At 48.5% G+C, this 11,073-nt stretch overlaps 1 long non-coding RNA gene across 1 annotated transcript; it reads right to left on the minus strand.

Moving 5' to 3' along the window:
• Positions 1–3,429: 3,429 nt before the first annotated feature.
• On the minus strand, positions 3,430–10,994 carry LOC121825368 (uncharacterized). The gene is made up of 3 exons (XR_013047792.1): positions 9,700–10,994; positions 8,968–9,060; positions 3,430–7,823 (listed from the first exon to the last, which is right to left on the minus strand). It is a non-coding gene; the product is annotated as an uncharacterized LOC121825368 (long non-coding RNA).
• Between the last annotated feature and the right edge of the window lie 79 nt (positions 10,995–11,073).

Below are 11,073 nucleotides of genomic sequence, written 5' to 3' on the forward strand. Positions count from 1 at the left end.
GTTTACACAGTCCCTTTTATGGGAAGGGGTGTGGGTGGTGGACATTTGGGAGTGGGGTGGCTCTGGTTTTGTATTTATGATTTGGTTTGTCTTTTTTGTTGTTTTGGTTTTCCGAGACAGGGTTTCTCTGTGTAGCTTTGCACATTTCCTGGATCTCGCTCTGTAGACCAGGCTGGCCTCGAACTCACAGAGATCTGCCTGGCTCTGCCTCCCAAGTGCTGGGATTAAAGGTGTGCACCACCACTGCCTGGCTTGGTTTGTCTTTTTTGAGACAACCTCACTGTGTAGTCCCACGCTGGCCCATAACTCACTGTGTGCCCCACATGGGCCTTGACACTCTGTCCTGGGATTGCAGGTGTCTTCCACTGTGCCAGGCCCCATCATAGCCTTTCAAATCATGAACACTTTGGTGTTGTCAATATGTAGGTACAGTTTTCACAACCATAACCTACATCTGATGCCACACCCTTTTATCACACCCAAAAGATGTGCCTTTAGCAGAGACCTTCCAAGTCCTTTGCTCCAAAGTCTTCCTGCCCCCTAGCTTCTAAACTAATCTACTCCCTGTCTTCATAGATTTGTTTATTCTAGACATTTCGTATAATAGAGTGCTAGAGTGGATAATCCAGCCTTTGAGTCTGGCTTATTTCACTTAGCGTGTTTCTAAATCCATGCCTCCGCCCCCCATTCCTCATGTAAGGGGAATCAAACAAAAGTTATCCTTTCATATCTGGCTCCTTTGACTTAGCGCAGCATCTTCAACATTTATCCCTGGTGTTGCATCCATGTCCAGCTCGTTCCTTTTTATGGCTGAGTAATATTCCATTTTGGTGCAGATCACATTATGTTTATTCATTCATCATCCAGTGGACATTTGTGTTGTTTCTATTTTGGAGCTCTGACTGAACAGGGTTGCCAAGAACGTTCATGTGCACATTTTTAATGCGGACAACAAGTTTTCATTTCTCTTGCTTATTATATCCGTCAGAGTGGAACCGCCAAGTCACATGGGAGAAGACCTGTCTGTTTTTTCCACAGCAGCTGCACTGTTTCACATTCCCACGGCGACATGTGAACACTGGGTCCCCCCATCTCGCCAACACTTGTCTCCTTGTCTTGGCTCTCCCAGTGGCTGTGATGTGGAATCTCGCTGTGCATTGGTCTGTGTTTCTCTGAGATGGTTAGCTGCTTTGCGCGTGGTCACTTGGGCATCTTCTCCAGAGAACTGTTTAGTTCACTGTCCATTTTTTCTTTTTTGTTTGTTTTGAGACAGGGTCTCACTATGTAGCCCTGGCTGTCCCGGAACTTACTCTAGACCAGGCTGTCCTCGGAACTCACAGAGATCCACCTGCCTCTGCCTCCTGAGTGCTGGGATTAAAGGTGTGCGCCACCATGCCCGGCTAGATTTATTTATTGGTTGATGCTTTGCCAGCATGTAAGTCTGTGCACCCTTGCAGTACCCAAAGAGACCAGGAGAGGGCGCCAGGTTCCCTGAAACTGGAGTTACACTTGGGAGCCACTGTGTAGGTGTTGGGAACTAAAGCTGGGTCCTCTAGAAGAGCAGCCAGTGTTGTTTATTTGTTTGTTTGTTTATTTGAGACAGGGTTTCTCTGCAAAGCAGGGTAGGGCAGACAAAAAGAAAAAAAGAGACTGGGGAAAGTGATCTTTTGGTTGTTTTGTTTTTCTAGACAGGGTTTCCCTGTGTATCCCTGGCTGTCCTGGAACTCACTCTGTAGACCAGCCTGGCCTCGAACTCAGAGATCCGCCTGCCTCTGCCTCCCGAGTGCTGGGATTAAAGGCGTGCCGGCACCACCACCCGGCCCTAATTTCCTTTTTGGAGACAGAGTTCCAGGCCGGTTTTGAACTTGGGACCATCCTGCCTCAAACGCTCCATTGCCCGGATGCTGGTGAGCCACCTCAATTGGCTGAAATAAGTAGATGTTTTTATCATTTATTTACACTGGGTCTCAAGTAACTGTCTGTTATAGCTCATCCACCTCCCCCTGCTTCCACCTCCCCGGGCTGTGGGATCAAAGGCGTGGGCCGCCATGCCTAACTGAGCATGTAATTTGAATTCCTGAGCTCAGGGGTCTGGAGCATGTGTGCACTGAGCCGCAGACGAGTTAAATACCGCTTTCCATACAGCCCGGCACAGGATTATGTACAAACCTGTTCGAGGCTGGACAAAGGGTTTAGGGGTAGAGGCTGTGGGTGTCAGCCCAGTGTGAGGAAAAAAAGAAAAAGAAAAATGAGAAAACCTTCTGTACAATTTAAAGACACGTCTTAAAGCACAAAGGTGGTGTTCTTGGGTTATGTGTGGAAGTTTTGTCTTTTTTTGTTGTTTGGTTTTGGTTTTGGTTTTTGGAGACAGGGTTTCTCTGCATAGCCCTGGCTGTCCTGAATTCCTAGCACTTTGGAGGCAGAGGCAGGGGGATTTGACTTTTAGGCCAGCCTGGTCTACAAAGTGAGTTCAGGCCAGTTGGGGACGTATGAGACTCTGGCTCAAAATAAATACATTTTTAAATTCTTACTTAAAATCAGATTCTTGGTTTGGGGGTTGAAATTTCTGTTCCAGACCTAGCAACATGTTAAAGAAGAAAGCAAGCCACAGTGATTTATTTTGAGATTAAAAGTTTGTTTGGTTTTTACAGTTTTCTCCCAATTTGTATAGCATATTCTGATAGAAAACTGACTTCCTGCATGGCCTGTTCCCTTAGCCCAGTGTGGGAGCATGGTTCCAGGAGCAGGAGTCCAGACTGCAGAAGCCGTCCTGTCGGGGGGGGGGGGGGGGCTGTAATGGCAAGTAGTGGTTTATTTGGGGGTTTGTTGTTGTTGTTTTGTTTGTTTGTTTGTTTTTTGGTTTTTCGAGACAGGGTTTCCCTGTATAGCTTTGCGCCTTTTCTGGAACTCGCTTGGTAGCCCAGGCTGGCCTCGAACTCACAGAGATCCGCCTGCCTCTGCCTCCCGAGTGCTGGGACTAAAGGCGTGCACACCACCGCCCGGCTGTTGTTTTGTTTTGAGACAGGGTCTCACTATGTAGCCTAGGCTGGTCCCTAGTGTTAATATTCTGATCCGCCCCTTGAAATCCCACCCCTTGGGGCCACCCTGCGTCCTGACATGAAAGCCTCATTCTAGGGAAAAACTCCTCCCCTTCCTCTCTTCTGCTTTTCCTCCCACGAGGTGCACCCCCTCTACTTCTCTGCCTCCCTCCCTTCCCTCTCTTTCCCTCTGTCTCCGATCTTTCTCTTCATCTCTCTTTTATAATAAACTCTCCACATGGATGCAGCGTCTGGGTTGTGAATTACTGGCCACCACCATGCGCTCATGGTGTGCATCTATCTGCCCAGCATGTTTCCCTGCATGAGTGGGAGACCCTCACTCCCCCACCCCCCGCACCCCGCCCCCTGCAATAATTCATAACACCCAGACTTTCCATCCTTCTCCCTCAGCCTCCCAAGCACTGGGGTTTCAGGTAGATGCCAGTATGCATTAAAATGCATTTTACATGAAGTATAGTAATAACGAACTTTGAAGTACAGCTTTAAGATGGATGTGGTGCATTCCTGTAATCCCATCATTCTACGAGCTGCGGCAGGAGAATTGCCATGAATTTGAAGCTAGTCAGCTGTATAATAAGACTCTGTCTCAAACAACAACAGAAAGCACAGAAAATAAAGGGCCGGAGAGAAGGCTCAGCAGTTCAGAACGCATGCTGCTCTTTCAGAGGTCTCGAGCTCAGTTCCCAGCACCCGCACCTCAACAGCTCACTTAGTAACTCCAGCTCCAGAGGATCCGATGGCCCATTCTGCCCTCTGCAGGCGCTGCATGTAGGCAGTGTACAGACAGATGTACATGCAGACTAAACATTCACACACATAAAGTTTTAGCCAGGTGTGGTGTCCATTGTCTTTGATCCCATCACTTAGGAGGCAGAGTCAGGCAGATCTCTGAGTTCAAGGCCAGCCTGGTCTACAGAGCGAGTTCCAGACTACCCTGGTATACACAGTGAGACCCCGTCTCCAGTAAAAAATAAAGTTCTAATCAAAACGTAATGCTAACATTCAGAGACTATTAGAAGATGCTACTTTTTATTACAGTTATTTATATGTGGGTAGGTACATAGAGGCCAGTGGACAACTATTTTGGGGAGAGAGACAGAGTCTTGATGAAGTCCTGGAACTCACTCTGTAGACCAGGCTGGCCTTGAACTCACAGAGATCCACCTGCCTCTGCCTCCCAGTGCTGGGATTAAAGGCATGTGCCACCACTGCCCAGCCAGAGGACAACTTTTGAGAGTCACTTCTCTTCTCCCACTGTGCCAGTCCATAGGATTAAATTCAGGTTGTCAGGCTTGGTGACAATTCCCTTTACCTGCTGAGCCATCCCAGAATCCTCCCCGCCCCCATATGATTTGTTTGTTTGTTTGAGACAGGGTCTCACTATGTAGCCCTGGCTGGCCTGGGACTCACTATGAACACTGGTCTTGAACTCATAGAGATCCACCTGCCTCAGCCTCCCCCATGCTGGAATTAAAGGAGTGTGCCGCCACACTAGAGGGCCCAATTTAAAAGTAAGGCAGTTTAGCACTAGGCATCAGAATGCGCGTGCGTGCGTGCGTGCGTGCGTGCGTGCGTGCGTGCGTGCGTGCGTGCGTGCGTGCGTGCGTATGTGTGCAGGGAACTGAACCCAGATCTACTGTGACTGGCACCGAACTCTGTCAGATGGTTAGGTATGAAGTCTTCTTGATCCAGCCACTCCCTGATGAGAACATACACCAGAAAATAGCTCAGCCATCTCTCTGCTATTCCACCCCAGCACTTGCCTCTAGTGCTAGCACTCAGGAGGTGGAGGCCGAAGGATCAGAGGTTTACAGTCATCAGCCACGTCACAAGTCTGGGGACAGTCTGAGACCCTGTCTCAAAAAAAAAAAAGGCAGCAGCAGCTGGAGTTAGAGCCAAGTGGCAGAACACTGGCCTAGCATGCGCAAAGCCCCAGGTTCAATTCCCAGCCCTTTAATAATCCTAATGGATAATAAATAAAGAGTCAGTCTGGTAACCTTGTTCTTTTCTCGTAAGCATCCTGTTTATATTCGTCATTTTTGTAAGGCACTAATTGCCGCCATTCATCATCGGATGAAGAAAGATCACAGTGTGTGGAAATACTGGAACAAGACTGATTTGAATTCTTTCACTCGGACTTTTCCTGCTTCCAAAACCTACTAGAACTGAACATCTTAATGGGAAAAAAATAAACAAAACAAAACCCAGTTGAGGCTCTGTCCAGAAAGCTGTAGCACTCAGGCTGAAAGCAGTTGGTTTCCTTAGGCCTTTCATTTGTGTTGACAGATGTTAGGAGACCACTCCGTTAGGAGGGTGTCCTTTTCAGGCCACATCTGCTCTATGTCGATGCTGAGATGAACCATCCATGGCTTTCCGCTTCGCTTGGGCCCCAAAGCTCCAGTTCACAGGTGACCTGCGGTGGGCTGACACTTTATTTATTTTATTTTATTTATTTATTTATTTATTTTGGTTTTTCGAGACAGGGTTTCTCTGTGTAGCTTTGCGCCTTTCCTGGAACTCACTCTGTAGACCAGGCTGGCCTTGAACTCGCAGAGATCCACCTGCCTCTGCCTCCAGAGTGCTGGGATTAAAGGCATGCGCCACCACAGCCCGGCTGGGCTGACACTTTAAAACACAGTGTAATCCTAGCCTGGGCAGTGGTGCACGCCTTTGATCCCAGCACTCGGGAGGCAGAGGTAGGTGGATCTCTGAGTTTGAGGTTAGCCTGGTCTATGTAGTGAGTTCCAGGACAGCCAGAGCAAATACTGAGACCCTGCCTCAAAAACAAAAACAAACCGAACAGCGGAACCCTTAGGACAAGCTCATGGGGCAGATACAGATTTCAGATATATCATGAAAATAGGTAATTTACTGAAACCCGTATACCTGAAGTCAGCAGACTGGGCAGTTAGCAGTCTGAGTCTGATGGACCGAAGGACACTGGTTGCTTTTTCAGAGGACGTGGGTTTGGTTCCAGCATTCACTTGGTGGCTCACCACCATCCTTAACTCCTGTTCTGGTGGCTCCGGATGACCTCTTCTGACCTCCACAGGCCATGTACACAAAACACTCGTAAAATGAAAATCTAGCAGGGCAGTGGTGGCACAGGCCTTTAGTGACAACACGGGAGGCAGAGGTAGGGGGATCTCTGGGAGTTCGAGGCCAGCCTGGTCTACAGAGTGAGTTTCAGGACAGCCAAGGCTACACAGAGAAACCCTGTCTGGAAAAAACTTAAAAAAAAAAAAAAAAAAAGCGAAAAAGATAGTCACTTACTTGCCAGGAGTGGTGGCATCCACCTTTAATCCCAGTATTTAGGAGGCAGAGGCATTTGGATCTCTTGTGAGGGCTACACAGGGAGACCTCATCTCCAGAAGAAAAAATGGAAGACAGGAATGTTTCGTTGTATCGTTAAGTTAGGCTTTTCCAACTTAGTTATTGCATTTTTCCATAGTCAGTTTCTCTTGTGTTCATTGGCGTTTCTTCACTGGCTATATACTTGACAGATTGGCGATCCAATGGACCAGAGACTAGGGTCCCAGGGACATAGGCTCAGCAAAGAGGAAGGAGCTGGACCCTGGGAAGTAAAGGTGGACGGGTGTGGCTCAGGAGGAAAGGGTTCCTGGAGGGGGCTGTGGGCCATGGCCACTGGACTCCGGTGGAAGAGCATCAGGTGTTTATAGCCAGCTTCAGCTCCATAGTGACTTAAAGGCTAACCTGAGCTAAACTTCCAACGACGTACTTTGTTCTAAATTCTTTCTCTGTTCCAGGCCAGCCTGGTCTCCAAATCGGAAAGGCGCAAAGCTACATAGAGAAACCCTGTCTCAAAAAACTAAAAAACAAACAAACAAAAAAAAACAAAAAAAAAAAAAAAAACTTTCTCTGGTGTGGAAAGGCCCTGGGATTGGCTAATGCTCGCAGTTTGGTCTATGAGAGTCTCCAGCCTTTCCCGCTGGTGAGGGAGGGATCTATCCACACTGCTTCACATTGGTTTCCAGTTCTCTAGCCTTCACCAGCTCACCAAAACTGCCCCTGGCAAGGTAACTAAATCCTCGGGCTGCTCTGTACTCCCTTGACTTCCGACCTCCACGTTCTTTGACGTCTTGTTCTCACCTAGGATTCAGTCTCCCTCCAGCTCCCACAGCGCCACCACCCTCTCTTTCTTTTCTCTCCACTTGGTTGGCAACCCCTTCTCCGTCTCTGGTCTGGCTTCTCCCATTTCCTCAGCTCCCACAGGCCTCACACCTTCCGGCCAGGCCCTGGGCAGGAGAGCCCGGTTGTTATTGATGACTTCCTGGCTGTCTGGGTTTGTTTGTGTCTTGATACTTCACATAAGTGGAGATGGAGTTGGCCAGCACGGTCCATCTGGCTTCCTTCACCTCGGGGAATTTTATTTTTAGCACCATATTTTTGAGATCCGGTTTTCTTCCTTCATGGTCAGTTTTATTCCCCTTCTTCTCCCTCAGCAGCGGCTCCCTGCGTGAGTGCATCCGTTTGACTCGCCAGGGGTTGCTCAACACTCACTTCCATTCTCTGGTTTCTGTGGAGATGTGCCAGGTGGTGGTGTTGCACACTCACTGGTGGTGTTGCACACTCACTTCCATTCTCTGGTTTCTGTGGAGATGTGCCAGGTGGTGGTGTTGCACAAACCTTTAATCCCCCTGCCCCCCAGCACTTGGGATTCAGAGGCAGGTGGATCTCTGGAGCTCAAGGCCAGCCTGGGCTACAGAGCAAATTCCAGGACAGCCAGGTCTACACAGAGAAACACTGGGGGAAAAAAAAAAGAGAAAGAGAGAAAAATATGTGTTTTGTTTGTTTTCCTTTTGTTTTGTTGTTGTTTATTTTGTTTCAATACAGGGTCCAGGGTCTCACTATCTAACCTTAGCTGTCCTGGAACTTACTATGTAGACCAGGCTGGCCTAGAACTCACAGAGATCCAGCTGCTTCTGCCTTCCAAGTGTTAAGATTAAAGGAGTTTGTCACCATGCCCGGCATGTTTTATTTTTGACAGAGGGTCTTCCCATATATACCAGGCTGGCCTGAAACTCACTATGTAGCCCTGGCTGTCCTTGAACTTGAAATCTTCCTGACTCTGGGATTACAGGCACGTGCCACTACATTTGGGCAGACTTGGTTTTAATTATGAAATATTCCAAATGTAGATAAAAGCAGACTAGCAAGCAGTTTTCTAAAATGATTATTCTATTTAGATTTACTTTTTTCTCCCCCCTGAACAGGGTTTCTCTCTGTAGTCCTGGTTGTCCTGAACTCGCTCTGTAGACCAGGCTGGCCTCGAACTTACAGAGATCTGCCCACTTCTGCCTCCTGAGTGCTGGGATTAAAGGCGTGTGCTGCCCTGTGAGAAATAATCTTGAATTGCCTGGTGTGGTATTGTACATCCAGCACTCAGGAGGCTGTGTCAGGAGGATCATGAGTTTGGAGTCAAGATGTTTCTCTTATGATTTTTCTCAGAATAGAGTATATTTTTTTGCATCTGTTTCTTCAAAATTAAGTAATCAGGACTCAGCCAGGCTGTGATGGCGCACGCCTTTAATCCCAGCACCTGGGAGTCAGAGGTAGGCAGATCTCTGTGAGTTCAAGGCTGGCCTGATCTACAGAGCTAGTTCCAGGACAGGCTTCCAAGCTACACAGAGAAACCTTGTCTTAAAAAATGGAAAAAAAAAAGAAGAAGAGGAGGAGGAGGAGGAGGGTGAGAAGAAGAAGAAGAAGAAGAAGAAGAAGAAGAAGAAGAAGAAGAAGAAGAAGAAGAAGAAGAAGAAAAGTGATCAGGACTCGTCAGTTGGTAAAGTGCTTGCTATGGGTCTTAGTTGCTATTCTATTGCTGTGAGGGGACAGACACCATGACCAAGACAACTTATAAAACAAAGCACTTCATTGGTGGTGAGCTTACAGTTTTAGAGAGCTAGTCTATGATCATCTTGATGGGAAGCAGGGTGGCAGGCAGGCATGGTGCTGGAGCAGTGGCTGAGAGCTTCCATCTGATCTGAAAGATGGAGGCAGAGAACAAATGAGAAGCCTCAAAGCCCACCCCCAGTGACACACCTCCTCCAAGGCCACACCTCCTAATCCTTCCTAAACGGTCCACTAACCGGGAACCCAACATTCAAATATAGGAGCCTATGGGGCCATTCCCATTCAAACCAGCGCACCATGCAAGCATGAGAATGTGAGTTCTAACCCAGCATCTGTGTAAGTCATCAGGGAATAATGGCCCAGGCTTGAGATCCCAGCACTGGGGAGGTAGAGACATGCGCATGGCTTGCACTGGTGCACATGTGTGTGCACACACACAGACACCTAAATAAAACAACAAAAATAAAGCCGGGTGGTGGTGGCGCATGCCTTTAATCCCAGCACTCTGGAGGCAGAGCCAGGTGGATCTCTGTGAGTTCCAGGCCAGCCTGGTCTACAGAGTGAGATCCAGGACAGGCACCAAAACTACACAGAGAAACCCTGTCCGGAAAAAAAAAAAATAAACAAAATATAAATAAATAAATAAATAAATAAATAAATAAATAAATAAATAAATAAATAAATAAATAAAAAACAAACAAACACAAATAATAAAAATAAGTCTTTAAAGCAAACAGCTTCCGTTTAAAATTTTGTTATTTGCATTTACTTATTTATTTGTGGGAGTGAGAGGCTCATGCTCCTGTGCCCGGGTGGAGATCAGAGGACAACTTGAAGGAATCAGTGCTTTACTTCCGCCGTGTTGGACACGGGATTGAACTCAGATGGCCAGGTTGGAAGTCAGCGCCTTTACACTCAGTGTAGTAGTTGAGCGGCAGAAGGCGAGCTGGAGCCAAGGGGCACCACAAAGTCATACCATGCAGCAGAGCTCACGTGGGAAGTTTATTGTGGGGTGGTGCAAAGGCGGCCTTTGAGGGAGAGCAGAAGACGGGGCGAGAAGGGCCTGCCTTTTATAAGGGGATATAGCACATGTGCATAGGGCGAGTGCTCGGCTTGGTGGGGTGGCTACAGGGTCACATCTTGGCTGCTGCTGTGTCCTACTCGGTCCCCGACAGCAGGCCAGTGTAAATGCCTAAATGCTAACACTCAGGCCGCCCAGCTTCGGTTTCCACGTTTTAAAATTTTGGTCTCTTCGTTGGCAAAGAGGGAATAGCAATTCAAAGTTTATATTTTCTTAAGTTGATTTTCATGAGTATCGTGCGTGCCGGAGTGTATGTCTGCGCACCACATGCATGGAGTTGCCCAGGGAGGCCAGAGGAGGGAGTCGGATGTCCTGGAGCTGGGCTCACACGGTTGTGGACCGCCAGGAAGGTGCTGGGAACCGAGATCGTGTCCTCTGCAAGAGGATCCAGCAGTTTTGATCGCGGAGTCGGCGCTCACCTTAGCGTCGTGGTTTTGGAACATGCAATCCAATAACGAACTCGTAAAGACTCGAGATGTTGTTATCTGTGGGGCTATCAGCGATCCCAGCTCATTCCTGGGATCATTAACTAGCGGGTCCCTTGACCTGGTAAACCATGCCTGGCAGCAGAGAATCCACTAACGGTGACCGGACTACAAACCACCAAGGAGGGGGGCGTGGCACTCTCTCCTGGTGCGCACGCGTAGTTGTAAAAAAAAAAAAAAAGCCGGCTCTTGGGCGCCTGATTCAAACAATGCCATTTTCACCATCAGTTTTCCACCTCCGCTCTATTTACCATCGTTATGACGGACTGCTCGCTGGACATTGTTAGCAGCCTCGCAGACGCATCCATCCCTCAGGCTGGCTTTCCTTCCGACAAAGCCAGTATTCCTACAAGGATGCCTTCTAGTAGGGCCTGTCGGCGCTCAGCGAGGTTTTACCTTTTAAGATGACGACGCAACGTTGGCGAAAACCCTTTCGCCCCACGGGGGCTTCTTTTTAGGCAGGCACATCAGTAGCTACCTATATCCTCGGGGTGGGGAGGGCGGGGTCGGCGGGGAGGGGCGGAGCCGGCGGGCGGGAGGGCGGGGTCGGCGGGCGGGGTCGGCGGGGAGGGGGCGG

This window comes from Peromyscus maniculatus, chromosome 23, assembly GCF_049852395.1.
Source record: "Peromyscus maniculatus bairdii isolate BWxNUB_F1_BW_parent chromosome 23, HU_Pman_BW_mat_3.1, whole genome shotgun sequence".
Classification (NCBI taxonomy): Eukaryota; Metazoa; Chordata; class Mammalia; order Rodentia; family Cricetidae; genus Peromyscus; species Peromyscus maniculatus.